The following is a 15245-nucleotide window of genomic DNA, read 5'->3' on the forward strand; positions in this document are numbered from 1 at the left end:
AGATGCAAATGATTAACTTTTCAGAGCATTCACACAAGGTTGCCACCGGTGGCGACACCTATAACGTGCTGCCATGAGGAAAGTTTCCAACCGATTTTTCATACACAGTTGACCGGCGTTGCCTGGTGAAACGTTGTTGTGATGCCTCGTATAAGGAGGAGAAATGCGTACCATCACGTTTCCGACTTTGATGAAGGTCGGATTGTAGCCTATCGCGATTGTGGTTTATCGTATGGCGACATTGCTGCTCGCGTTGGTCGATATACAATGACTGTTAGCAGAATATGGAATCGGTGGGTTCAGGAGGGTAATACGAAACGCCGTGCTGGATCCCAACGGCCTCGTATCACTAGCAGTCGAGATGAGAGGCGTCTAATCCACATGGCTGTAACGAATCGTGCAGCCACGTCTCGATCCCTGAGTCATAAGATGGGGACATATGCAAGACAACAACCATCTGCACGAACAGTTCGATGACGTTTGCAGCAACATGGACTATCAGCTCGGAGACGATAGCTGCGGTTACCCTTGACGCTGCATCACAGACAGGAGCGCCTGCAATGGTGCACTCAACGACGGACCTGGGTGCACGAATAGCAAAACGTCATTTTTACGGATGAATCCAGGTTCTGTTTACAGTATCCGTGTTTGGAGACATCGCGGTGAACCCGAGAGACTCACTGGGATACATTGCAAGTTGGCTCGCTGAGTGTATTTGTAATATCAGATGCAGCTTGAAGAGGGATGCATTAAAGACCTGACACTTTGCAGAGCTCTGCCTGTCGGTGTATAAGGGTTTACAATTGTGGTGTAGCCACGTGGTGTATCAGAGACCTTAAGCTAAATGTGGTTTAATAGACGGCTGAATTTTGCAATAGAGCTTATCTTAAATTGAGGTATACGGGAACAGGTCGTGTGTATTTTGAGTAGCAGCAGGTACGGAGCGCAGCGCGGTGCAGTCAACTCGGCTGAGTTGTAGCGTATAACGCGGGCCCTGCCGGGAAAATGCTACATCGAGAGCAGAGCCGAGACCGGGAGGCTCGCAAAGTGCGGTGCGGCTGTCCCGCGAGAGGCCGCCAACGAAAACAAGCAGATCCCGGGGTCACCAATAACAAACCACCAGTGAAAATAGCTGCCGCTCTTACAGAACAACGGCGCCGGCCTATGTCCCACATTCCCGACTTGCACAGCCTCGCGTGGCAAGGCTGGTCCCGTACGTTTGACGTCAACGAGGGAGAAGGAATGCAGGCGGCTGCGTGCGATGCGTGGCAGGTGGTTGGCGCTGTCGCGGCGCGTCGCGGACGGGGAACACGTCAGTGTTACGTGCAACAGCTGTACGTGGTAACACTCTTCCCCTTGTCGTCTAGATAGCAGAATGTGACATATTTCCTGACCGCGCCTTTGTGGTCATCCTGTTCACTATTTTGCAAGCCAGGGCTAGTTGGGGTTTTTTAATCGTGTCCTGTAGGCGATGGTCATGTCTTTCTTTATTCATTCTAAATGCGTTATGGACTGAGCTCACTAGATTGACTTAAGGCAGGGCCTCCCAACCCGGGGTCGCGGACCCCTTAGGGGTCCGCCGGCTCTTTACAGGGGGTCCGCGGCCACCTTTCACCAAATCGTGTAAAATAATGAGTAAAATTATTGAATAAAAATGTGAAAATCAAATTCATCACTATTTTTCTTTTTCGTGTGAAAAACATGTGTACTTTTACTTCAGGTATCCCCAAGCAGCCTTTGCGGTTCCTAAGTGAGAACGTACACACAGTTTAGTGCCGGAGAATGCGGCCTCTCTGATCGACTGTTTCGAACATTGCGCAGGTCGTTTGTGCACTGGCTCACGGCGCTAGATGCACTGAAACCTTTCACGCATGCGCGGAGCGAGCTTTGTCGACCAATGACAGCGCTCGCTGGCACGCATACGGCCCCAGGCATAATTAAATGTTAAACTTGCCTTGTCAGTGCACTACCAGTTTTATAAGTCGATTTTTGACCAGTTTGTTACTTCTAACATGGATCGGTGGTTGAAGTCAGGATCATTGAAGAAGGCTGCAGTTTCTCCATCGCCTTCACAACAAGGGAAGTTTCGAGTTGAAAGGGAGGGGGACCAAAGGAAGACTTTACATACATCTGAACATTTTTCTTCGGATTTCACGAAATATGCATGCTACTTACAGAACAGTAGCCAAACAGTGGAAGTGAACAGACCATAAGCGACAGCTTGTCAACAGCGAACAGTTTGGACGTGACGTTGATTGCTCTTGGAGGAAGACAGCTCCATCGTGTGAAATTTCAATTAGTAAGTAATTTTAATCAGGCTATAGTGTGTTGAACAAAGGGAGTAAATCCGCCAGTAAGTGTCTGGATACAGTGTAAATTCAAATTGGATTGTTAATTTCAAGTTGTTTTCATTCATCTCTAAACCAAAGACTTTTGATACTTCGGGGGGTGGGGGGTCATTGGGAACGTGGCACCTGCATTAAGAAGCTTTCAGTTCCCTTGGGTTTCGCTCTGAAATCTGAAGTTACTGTGCTCTTGACTGACTAGGGGTCCGCCATGGATTTTCGACTAAAGAAGGGGTCCGCCAGCTGAAAAGGTAGGGAAGCCCTGACTTAACGTCTTCTGACCTCATGACATTAGGCGTTTTTCAACACCCTTTGTGAAGAAACCCCTGAAAACCGTGGCAGGAGTCAGTACCTTATAGAAATCGCGCGTTAAAGGGGGCAGGAAACAGCAATGGCAGTGCCTTATCTGCATTGCTGAGGTGAATGTTAAATAATTTCGAGGAGTGGTTTGGAGCTCGCTAAATCTAGAAGTCAGTCGACAACTCCCTTGTCCATCTGAGGTGTCAAGTCGTGGTCCCTGAAGGTGTTTGTTTAGCTGAAACCGCGAGCAAGTGACCCTTCATGATCAACAAAGTTACTTTTGAAGTATCGAAAGAATCAGAATTGCGCTACCAAGCACTGGCATGGAATTATTTAGTCATTTTCCGGTTTTCTGGGCCACTGATGCATTTCACTGAGCGTGCACGTGCTCGATAGCAAGAGCCATATTAAAACGAGGAGAAGTTAGTTAGCAGGAGGTAATCTTCACTGATCGAAGCGGACCTGGTGTGGTTTATTTGAAACACATAAATTCCACTTTATTCTGGGGAAACTGCATCTTTTGAGCTATTAACTTTGAACTGCAAACCTGTTTTGTTGTTTGTCGGCGGAAGTTACTAGGAGTCCGTTGGAGGCGGTGTATGAAATGTTAGCGGTATATATATATTCCAACTAGGTAGCTGGGTTTCGCAATTTTCCTGAGGGTAGTTAGATAGCTACGATGATTTCAGTGTAACTATTGTCTTTGAATGGAAGTGTCATCTCTATTCGCCTCATAGCGTATTGTTTCCAGTTACCTACTGTAGTCTTTCTATTTATGATCCAAGATTCATCGAGCCATGTTAATTGTCTGTGACACATCATGCAAAAGTTACATTCGTCCTTGCGTTTTGCCAGCCAGTGTATATTAGATTAGTCTCAAGGTAGAAGAATTGTATGTCCGCGTACAGTGCCTAGGTGAATAAATGTTTGATAACCAAGTTCTGTAGCAGCTATTTCACCCCGGAATTTCCTCTAATTAATTAATCTAGTGAACTCAAGGATTTCAGTGAAAGAGGAGCGTCTCTACCCTAGCTCCGAAGACTTCACCGAAATACTACCCTTCAAAACACAGCTGCCCAGCTTAACTCACAGTGGGTGACTACATATCCAGTGAAAAATGGATCAGGTGACAGGGTCTTCTACCCCTATAACGCCTTTCCGCTTTCATGTTTAATGCATACCACAACTAGCAAGAAAAGAGTTTCTGAAGAAGAAAAAAATTGAAATCCTTACAAATGTATGTGCTAGCAAGGCTTTTCTGGTAGTATTTGATTAGAGTGTCGTAGAGATGGATGTAAAACGTGAGGAAAAAGCAGTGTGAAGGAAAAGAGAATAGAAGGTTTCCAGATCTGGAACTACTGAATAATAATGAAGGCTAATTTGGGTAGATCTGATAACTACTGAAGAGCTACTGAAAATAATTTGGCAGGAAAAACTGTTTGGGACAAGTTGAGTAAAAGAAAAGACTAGTTGTTTTCATACGCCCTGTGCCATGAAGGAATACTGTAGCTAGTACAGTGCTAAATATGAGGAATTGGGGGGGGGGGGGGGTTACGATATAATATATTCTTCTTATAGAACTCCCTTGACTTCAACTGTAGCTGATTACACTAAATTTTTAATGACACTAGTATAATTGTTATACATTCAGGTTACGAAGTGACTGATTTAACAAATCAGTTTCAACATAGACACAGAAAACGGGTAACAAATACAATAGAAAACACTATTATCCTAGTTTCCCACACACAATTCAATTCGCGTTGAATATCAACTGCCTTACAGTCGTAAGTCCGAAGACAGGTTTCTGAGACTGAAAACAAATCGTGTACTTTCCCGGAAGACAGGTGTTCAAGGCCTCCTGTAGATACTGAATGCAGAATATTGTCCGTAATCAACAAAGCCAACGGAAATGTGTATACGTATCATACACCTTGTTTGTAGAAAAAGTGGGTTATGTATAAACTTACGATTCGTAAATGTTATCACGGTAATGGATCATGCCTAAAATTAGAAAAATGAAAAGACAGATTTTTATTTCACCATTCCCTTATGGCAAAATTCTTTTACAATTTATATACACTACTAAGCAGTTGTGAAGTATGATCGGGTGGCTCCTTTGGAAGATAACTCTAACAAATGTCGAAATTTATTCTGGATGAATAGGGTAAGAACTACGAATTATAATAAGTTGACAATAAACATGGACATCAGCAGCCCGGTACAAATGATGGTACGTTTACTGGCGTATAAAATCATATTTAGCATGAAATTTTACCTTTGTTTCTGACCGTTTCTGCGACCACGATAAAATATCACTTTATGATCTAATGCTGATAATTCATACTGCTCATCTTCCAATAGTTGGCATTTACATAACTCATCAGACAGAACTTTTCGTTCTCTTCCTTTAGTATTCCAGGAATCTTATATATTTTTTGACTTTTAATCGGTTTACTGAATCAGTACTGTTTCAATGTGTAAAAAAAGTGTCCTCGATAATAGTGCATTGATAATGATTGAGAATTTTCGTTGGCAAGTAGACTCAGAGTCGGTATTATTATAATGTTATTAACTCCATATTCTCAGACCGTAATGTATTTAAAGTACCTGTGTCTAATAACGACAAGCATCACTTTCACAAACAAACTAGTGTTAATAACATTTTTGCGTTCTCGAAAGTCAATCAACTGAGCAATCTCGATAATGTAAGAAGGACGAATTTTGATCCAGCTCTCGTTTTATTTTTCAGTGTAACAAACAATAAACTTGTACGAATTTGAATCACGCCCGGAGGCGTCGCCAGATGCAATGTACGTAATACGAAATGTTGATAGTGCAAAATATATCCTTCGTGGATGTGCAGTGAGGAATACTATGCCTTGTAACAATTGCACCCAATAAGAGACATTAATGTACACAGCCGTAAGTATGCTACTTATATGATGTTCGTACACCCTAGATGTTAATGGACAGCATAATAATTCTTCACACGCAATATTTAATACGTTTGGTATCCCAGAAATAAAACAGTCATAATCCTAACCATAGTATATAAATCATTCAACTTTGGCTTGTACTTTTATCTGTTCAATGAGAAAGTGAATTTTAATACAACTTATTTATTTTCAAATAATAATTGTATTTTTGCTCTGAACGAAGTGCGTATAGACTGTAAATTCTGCAGCTATACTTAAGTACATTTAATCTTGAAATACACATGAGTCAGTCACGAATGTAAACTAGTATATATATAAATGTATAGTACATACCTTTGATATAAGAGGACGCCATTCCGTTGTATGTATGTAAACAACTATACTGTAGAGGGCTAATCAGCGATTGGCATGTTAAATTAGTTGTCAGGCGTTTTCTATGTATCAACGGCAGTCCTTCAGCTGAGCGATATTCCGGACGAAATTTCGATATCACTCATTCTGATAATTTATTTTAATACGTTTCTTGTTCTGTATTTTAGAGAATACTGTGGAAGTATTTCTTGAGCTTATGTGATACTGTAAGTAAATAGCCTTTCATTTCATAATAAAGACTATTAATCGCAAGAAACTGATGACTATCATTTTTATTCTAAATAATAAAAAATTAGTGCTCTTAAATTTTAGAATATTGCAGGTGATGTAGTTTTATGTCACTAATTAAGGCAATGACTTTTGGTACTACGGAACATTAATTGCAAAATTGCCGGAGCCCTATATATTTGCACGTGCTTAGAAGGTAATGTTAAGTTAAGCCTGTATTTAAACCAGAGAAGCTGTGCTTTTCGCTGCATAAAATAGAGAATTAACCTACACTTATTTATAATTCGAGATTATGTTTCAAAAATTTCTCAGTACAAATATTTCTTAAATATATGGATATTTTAAACGCTTCATTTAATTATGTACACGCCTGTTCTTAATGAAAACACATAGTTCCTTGTTCACTGTAGTCGTTTTTACAGACCTCCTGAGTTAGTTTCGCAAATATTTTAGCTTAGATGCTATGGATTATGAAGGACAGAGACAGATATCTAGTCCTGTGTCATAATGGGGATGGGAAGACATGGTGGTGGTGGTGGTGGGGGAGAGGGGGAAGTAAGGGTTTTGAGAAGTAAGAGATTACCGTGTCGATGGCCACTTAAGATAAATATTAAGAACGAGGGTGTACATAGCTGTTCATTTCTTTTGGGATATTTTCCCCTAAACAGACGATTTTTTTCATGCAGGCATAGAGGAGTAAAGATTACTTTTACATAAGTGAATGCAGCACTATAAATCTACGAGGGACTAAAGTACTAATAATTTCTCAACTTTAGGATTTTCAAAACAATTTAATAAATTGTGGGCATGCACAGTTAAGAAATACATTTTCTAGATTGGAATAACTATAAGAAATTAAATACAGTTTCTGTTTTTGGGATTAACGTCAAATATTCAGTGTTTACCCCTATATCTACAACCTTCATACTAAGCCACTCATTTGTCACGTACATGCAAAAAAATGTGTGCTACTTACTTCAGATTTTGCTATGCACAATATCATACATGTTAGGCTCTAATTACTTCAGTCAACGTGTGATGAATTCCTAAATAAAACAAAAAGAACATTAAGTTCGTCACCATCGTTCGCGCTATACTTTTCTTAATTTGTTAATCCAGAATTGCTCCTTTGAAGAACTCTGCGTGACAGATATTCTATATTTACAAACAGTGCGCAGGATTCTGACTGTCAGATTGAATTTTTTGGAGAAATATGAAATTCAGTGATACGCAAATTACTAATAATTAGAACCACGTAGCGGTTCCGTTCCGCGTTCTTCGCGCCACATAGACCATACAAATTATTCCTGATATTGTAATATTTGTCCTTGCCTTAACACATAGTTAAGTCGTCTTTTCTTATTGATGTAGTAGAAGCATACTACAAGTTAATGAAATTTTCTGGGGTGTTAAAACAGTGTGTCGGAACGGGATTATAAGCATGTGCCTTGTCATTCACCAGCAGTAGGCTTACCGACTCAGCTACTCGGTCACGATTTCTCTACTTATTAACCGAGCTTGGCCTTAAATTTGCTTCAGGTCGTAGGATAACAAGTATCTACTGTTTCTAAAAAACATTGCTGATGCGTTTCGGACATGGTCCGTGATCAGAATATCAGAAACAAACTCTATACAAAATATGTCAAATAGTAACAATACATCAGTGCTCGGTGACACCATTTTGACATGGGACTGAGCAAAAGTGAAATTATTTGTGTTGCGTCATTTCCCTCGTTTCTATTTAAATTAGATGTTTAAAATTTTTTCTTTGCGACCAGCTTTTTGACTAGATGCCCCTACCAGCGTAAATCGTTGGCCGATATTAAAGAGGTTCCAGCTTTCGTAAGCCGTGATGTACGACTGGTGTCGAGCTTAGCGAGAAATGTTTAATGCGCAACCGTAGGCTAATTAAATAGAAAGACTTTAGCGTTAGAGAAACCATCAGCTTTTACTCTCCCAACAGTGAGTTCCGGTTGCCGTCATGCACTAGTCCAGAAAAAGATTATTCGGTCAGGTAGAATAACAGCTACTTACACCGTACGTTACTCGGTCAGACAGAACAACAGCTACTTGCGCCATAGAAGTGTGACTACTGCTACGTGAGTTGAGTTTTGGTGACTGTGGATGTGGTTAAATGTGTGATTAGTGGTGGGCGGGCGCGTGCAACTCATGCAGGCATGCAGTGTGTTTATGTACGAGCCCGGGCTGGCGCGCCACTAGCTCATGCTGTTCCATGCACTCTGTGTACTGCGAGCTAGGAGTAGCTACCATGCTGGACCAAACCTTGTGTCTGCTCGCCCGCTCGTGCTCTACGCATGCAGAGGTCACGCTGCGCGCACCCCTCGTGTAAGTTAGTATGTAGCTCGCTCGCTTGCTATCTGTGCCCGACTGACGCCACATGCCATGCTGATTAGCCCTCGTCTTTAGTCTATGCGTCTTTCGTGTGTGTATGTTTGCGGTTAGTAGGTGTAAAATAATGAGAGATTGTGTCAGTACTTAATGAAGTTACTCACTGGAATTCCCACGTAGAATGGTTTCTGAAAATGTTACACTTAAAAAGTGGAGTACGTTACCTTGGCAATAGAAACTTCTGACAGATCCGGCACGCACGAGGGAAGCTGTCGGCAGTGCAGCTGTAGTAGCATACAGCGTTAGTCGGGAAGAGATTACGACATCCGAAAAGGGATCTTGAGATAGCTGATTAATCCACGACAAGGGATGAAATATTTTCATGTAACAAAAGCGCTGGAGAAACCTGATTTGCTCACGTGGAGCGTGCCAGGAATACGTTGCGTTTCACTACTGCGTTAAGATGTAAGATTGTTCGGGTAATGGTTGGCATCAAAAAGTGTCCTAAACTATAGATTTCTTAAACGAAGTCTGTCTAGAATTTTAATGAATCCTCTGCGTTCACCTTGAGTAATACGTGCGCTAGAAGTGGACAAATGGTGAAGCACACTCTTCGAAACTAGAACACATATGGCGGCTTCATCAGTCTAGCATGGAGCTGCTCAAGTGAACTGGAAAAAAATTATAGGTAGCGGTTTCGCTTCAAAAACATGCATATCTTTCAATATATCAATTTTACAGCCAGCTGAAAAATGCTTTACTAATTAATTTTTTATCTAAATAATCCATATTTATCACGACTCCTGATCAAGTGTTTGACCAAAATGAACTTTTCACTGGAAACTATGAACTAATGAAATTTGTGTAGTACAGAACTGTTTCGGCAGAAGCCTCTGTAACTCGTTTCTTAAAGGGCGTGGAGTTAGATTATTTGGCTCTGTCTAGCGTTAGCAATTCAAGAAAATTACATATCATGTCATGAATATTGGGAAATTTCTAAAAAATTGCACATCATGCCACGAATATTGGGTAATTTCAATTAAAATTATTGCGAACAAGAGAATGACCACACAGTTACATAATAGTTCAATAACATTACTTCCATTGACACACAATTTTAGGTCAGATTTAAAAGTTATGATATTCTCGTAAAACACGGCTAGCTGTACCTGAACGGAAGAGCGACCCCACAAAATACGAAAAGTGAAGGATACTTTTATATCAGCGCGTATTATAATAACAACGTCTGGGATGCAAATGTTCGTTATACTTGCAGAGTAAACCGTAATTTTTTCCGAAGCAACATTTACAATAGCAGTGACCGTACAAAGTTGGTTTCCAGAGCTCGGTCCCTATCAGATTTGAGTAGGGCGGTTGAATGGCACTCGACACATAATTTTAAAAAAACAAGAGTTAAGAAGATATCACTCTAAAGCGCGAAGGATGGACTGTTCATGTGCATTTTATGTATATATTTGATAGCAGACGCTAATAAGAAGCTTTCTAATTCAAGAAGATTACGACAGTGTTACTCTTTGAACTTTTGTTCCCCTACAGACATAGACGCTTGAGACAACCGAACTGGAGATGCTCTAGTAGAAATAAAGTTATTACAGTGGGATGTCCTATACAATACAATTTCTGTTCTTGTCCTGCTGAGAACCAAACTTCTCCTTCTCTATTTCTAGACCAACGCTGTTATCACAGATCATTTTCCTTCAATAAAAACCGAAAGAAATGGGTGAGTTCTTAACAAAGCGAATGCGCATTCGGAAGGAGCAGCTACGGGACAGTCCCTGAATCAGCTGTGGCAGCTTCTTCCCTTCATCCTAGAATTGAGTAACGACATGTAAGTCAGCGAGAATGTAAACCCTATTCTTCTTCTTTCCTCACGCCACTAATGCCTGCCAGGAATTCGTGCTACGTAAAGCGCTCAATGGAAATTATCGAGGGAGGAAGTGCAATGGTTAAGACTCTGGACTCGCTTTCAGGCAATCCAGGTGTAGGTTTTCTGTGGTTTTCTTGAGCCACGTAAGCCTAGTGCTGCTGTGGTTGCTGTAACGAGGACATGGATAATTTCTTTCCCTGTCCACGTCCAACCAGATCTTCGGTCGACGAAGTGCACACCTGGGTACGGTCATGCTTCCTTAGAAAACCGCAAACATTCTTCTGTGATGTCACTGATCGCCTTGTCTGACAGTGTGATAACTATATTGACAGTATGGCGATTACCTTTAAATAATAAACTGTTTAATTAATTTTTTTCATCTGTCTCTTTCCTATTTGATCGCCCTTTACATAAGGTACAGTGTTGGGACAGTGAATTTCCTATCTCGTTGTATGGCAGTAAACTTTAAATTACACTGTTCTCAAAATATTAAAAACAGTGGCAAACATTTTATCACTATTGTATGTTCACCTGATCACGAACACTATAAAAACAGTACACAGTTTCATTTTTTTCAGACTAAATTGAATATGATAATATGTGAGTATTGGCCGCATATATATCCGCACTTATTTTCTACAAGCGGTATTAGGGTGTGTGGAGAAGGGTACTTCAGATTTCTTGCTACCCACTGCCTTTATACTATTGCCCTATATACCAGAATAACTACTTCAGGTACTCCAGCTAACAAAACAATTTCATGTTAATTTTGATTAAATCATTCCATCTTTAAGTAACAATTTTCTATGTGCATAAACGCCTGACGATGAGCCAAAGGTGCTGGAAATGCGTTGCAGTATGTTGAATAAAACATAAAGCAAGTAAAAGTGACTGGCAGCGTAAAGCACAGATAATTATTCCACGCTGGCCGCTGTGGCCGAGCGCTTCTGGCGCTACAGTCTGGAACCGTGCGACCGCTACGGTCGCAGGTTCGAATCCTGCCTCGGGCATGTGTGTGTTGTCCTTAGGTTAGTTAGGTTTAAGTAGTTCTAAGTTCTAGGGGACTGATGCCCTAAACTCCTAAACTTGGCAAGCATATCTCAATGAATCAATCTACTATGGTTTGACGTGTTTTTGTATCATGTCTTGAGCGGACTAAAATCAAGTAACCGTGAGCTTGCTGCGGAATGTGACCAGGATGTGATTTTCTCAGTGACCAATAGGTGTCATCACCGATATATCGCGTACCTAACCAACTTCTGGACTTGATTCGTATTAATGAGTTTATAAGGCTAGAGGTGGTGTTCTAAGGCATTAAAGTGATGGCCTCCGTGGGTGACTAATAATTTGTGCGGTGTGCTCACATGAACGGATAGTAGACTCCTGTATCGTGCGCGTATGAGAGGCTATACAACATGTATCAGAGACCGCATTACATTCCGTTTAAACATTCCCATAAGAGAGTATTTTCATTATTAGCCTGAATGAAACGGGTTGCATCGACGTACCCTTACCCGGCGATCGGCGTATAACATGTCCCGCTGCTTCACTATAAAGATGATTGCCGGCCGCGGTGGTCTCGCGGTTCTAGGCGCTCAGTCCGGAACCGCGCGACTGCTGCGGTCGCAGGTTCGAATCCTGCCTCGGGCATGGATGTGTGTGATGTCCTTAGGTTAGTTAGGTTTAATTAGTTCTAAGTTCTAGGCTACTGATGACCACAGATGTTTAGTCGCATAGTGCTCAGAGCCATTTGAACCATATATAGATGATTAACTTTACATTTCGAGCGTCTAAGGCGCTAGAGCCGGTTTCAGATATCCGGGGGAAAGGGGCTTCAGAGGCTTGGAGATGATGATTGGGTTTTCCATAATCCGCCTGTGCTGCGCTGAGTGGCCGAGTGGTTTGAGGCGTCATGTCACGGACTGCCTGGCCCCTCCTGCCAGAGGAGGTTCGAGTCCTTCCTCGGTCATGCGTGTGTGTGTTGTTCTTAGTACAAGTCAGTTTAAGTAGTGCGTAAGTCTAGGGACCGATGACCTAAGTAGTTTCGTCCCTTAGGATTTCACACATATTTGAACATAATCCGTCTAAATGGATTGTGGAGGAGACCTGCGAGATGACTCAAGAACGACGGTTTCTCAGAGTGGCATGTGTTTTCGCTGAATCTGTTGGAAATAAAATTACGAAAACCCTTAGCAGCAAGCGTAATTTCGCATTTGTTATTAGTGCGGGCAATAACTGGCCAGTAACACAGCCTGATTGTAGCTACAGAGTTCGATTAATAAAAGTCTGAATGTTGAAACAACTGTCGTCGGGCAATTTTGAGCTCGTGGACTCGAGGTTGTCGGCAAACAGTTGTCGTGAAATGTTGGAGGCAAATCGTGGACCTTGTCGCAGAGCTATGTTTTAAAGTGGTTATCGTATGCGAAGTCGAGAGATATAGGGGAAAATCGGGAAAGAAGAGAATATAAGCGCTTAAAATGTGGTGCTATAGAGTGATTCTAAAAATTAGATGGAGTGATAGGAAAAGAAATGAGGAGGTTCTCTGCAGAATCGGCGAGGAGAGATAAACATGGAAAAAATTTCATGTAAATGGGATAAGATGACGCTACATGCGGTAAGACATCAAGGAACAACTGCCAAGGTACTTAAGGGAGTTGGACAAGGGAAAAAAGTGAGGACGCAGGGTGCAAGTGAAGTTTGAGGTGAAGACGTTGGCACAAGAGAATAATTCGTGGCAGGCCACACCGGACGAGTCGTAAGTCTAATGATACAAAAGAAAGTCCTCATCATCTATATTTCAACTAGGAAAGGCTTTGAAAGAATTCGAAAGTGCGAATTCGTGTGCGGTCGTGGACTACTGCTTGGTCACGTTTCCGGTCATCTAGATTCTAGTCTCGGCAAGTGTTGCATCTTCGAACAGGTGCTCGGAGGTGCCCAGCCATCATGTCGGTTTGGCAGTCCGGTAACTAGCTGGAGACAGTGTCCTGCGAACGAAACTGACTTGGCGAAGTTTTAATGTAATCAAATAATTCCGTTTGTTTCCATGAAAACGTGAAGTGTTGTGTTTCAACTCAGTGTTGACTTTACAGTTACCCTGTTTCATCCGTGGAGGTTTGTGCCGTAAGCTACTACGAGCCAGTTGGAAGCGTTTTATCTACATCTTCATATATACTCCGCAAGCCACTTTATAGTGTCTGGCCTTGGATACTTTGGATACTACTCCCCTTTTCCTGTTCCAGTCGCGAATGATCTGAGGGAAGAACGATTACTGGGAAGCCTACGTTTGAGCTCCAATATCTCCATCTTAACTTTTCCACGAGAGATATGTAGTTGGGAACTTTATATTGGTTCACTATTCTAGGAATTAACTCTCTCGGAACTTCAAAAGTAAAGCATACCCTTTTGTACAGCGGTTTTCTTGCAGCATCTGCCACTGAATTTGGCTGAGTATTTGAGTGACGCTTTCGCGCTTGCTAAATGAATCTGTAACGAAACACACTGCTGTTCATTGGATCCCCTGTTTCCCTTACCAATCCTGTCTGGTACGTATCCAAAACTGACAGCAATATTCAAATATTGGCAGAACGAGTATTATGTAACCTGCCTCCTTTGTGGGTGGACTATATATCACGGGGATTTTTCTAATGACCAGTCTGGTTTCTGCTTTACATGTGCTTAATTTTGTGTGGTCGTTCCTCTTTGTATCTCTCCCTACGCGCCCCCCTAGGTATTTAACGGGTATGACCGCTTCCAGAATGATCTGAAATTTTCTAATCGTACGATGATGGTTTTTTCCCCCCTATTTATACAGAATACGCTATTGTTATGTTGAGTGTCAACTGCCAGTAGCTGCACTAAGCGTCTATCCTCTGAAAGTCTTTCTGCATTTTGCTACAGTTTCCTAGCATTGCCATTTCTCTGTGCACAACAGTATCATCCGGGAAAATCCTTATGGAACGTGCGTCATTGTGTAGCAGGTCATTTATACACGGTATCTCTCCTGAGAGTCATCCGGTGCATTTTCTCTGGTGTTTCAGCAGATAACTGGAATTAAGTTTTTGCATTGCGTACCTGGATTCAGCCCAGAGAAACGGTGCTCATCACGTCTTTCACGCGACTTCCAGCGCCGACGGAAAGCGTCGGTTTGTTTCTTGTTACAAACAAAATTATTTTTAAAGCGGAATTGTACGTGTCCTTTCGACAGAGTGGTCCCAGATTCGTCCATGGTGATGGTTGTTTTATGGATATGTATTAACAGGAACAGAAAACTCGATGAATAACAAGTACTCCAGTATCCACAGCAGTTCTCTGGTCCGCGCTGACCGCTACCGCCAAGCATGCAGTGCTATGAGTCGTTGCAGGATTTCTCTTTATCCTTCGTGTTTTACTACCCCTCTTAATACATATCGACAAAACGAATATCGGATTACACTAATTTAACAGACCTCTATCGAGTGGGCACGTAAAATTCCGATTTAAAAGTAATTTTGTTTGTAATGGGAAACAAATCCACGCTTTCTGTCCACACTGGTAATCACATGAAAGACGTGTCGAACAGTGTTTGTTTGGGGGGGAACCGTATCGAATACGCAATGTAAGTCAAGGAACACGGCATTAGCCTGGGCGCTGGTCTCTACCGTGTTGGGCGTCCCGTGGACGAACAACGAACAGAACGAACTGGGTATCACACTATTCACACGATGGTTACGCTACTGGCCATTAGAGTTGCTACACCACGAAGATGACGTGCCACAGACGCGAAATTTAACAGACAGGAGGAAGATGCTGTGATATACAAATGATTAGCTCTTCAGAGCATTTACA

The 15245-nt window shown here is 41.9% G+C and overlaps 1 protein-coding gene and 1 long non-coding RNA gene across 4 annotated transcripts in view; one reads left to right on the plus strand and one right to left on the minus strand.

Annotated features, from left to right (window-relative positions):
* LOC126272576 (follistatin) overlaps positions 1–15245 on the minus strand; it is a 749028-nt gene that overhangs the window by 677738 nt on the left and 56045 nt on the right. The window lies entirely within an intron of this gene.
* LOC126272577 (uncharacterized) overlaps positions 1–15245 on the plus strand; it is a 372861-nt gene that overhangs the window by 238016 nt on the left and 119600 nt on the right. The window contains exon 1 of one of the 2 annotated variants that reach the window (XR_007549243.1): positions 5476–5570. The exons of the other annotated variant lie outside the window; for it this stretch is intronic. This is a non-coding gene — a long non-coding RNA (uncharacterized LOC126272577). Of the gene's footprint in view, positions 1–5475; positions 5571–15245 lie in introns of those variants that run through there. 2 annotated transcript variants of the gene reach the window in all.

Source organism: Schistocerca gregaria, chromosome 5 (genome assembly GCF_023897955.1).
Source record: "Schistocerca gregaria isolate iqSchGreg1 chromosome 5, iqSchGreg1.2, whole genome shotgun sequence".
NCBI lineage: Eukaryota > Metazoa > Arthropoda > Insecta > Orthoptera > Acrididae > Schistocerca > Schistocerca gregaria.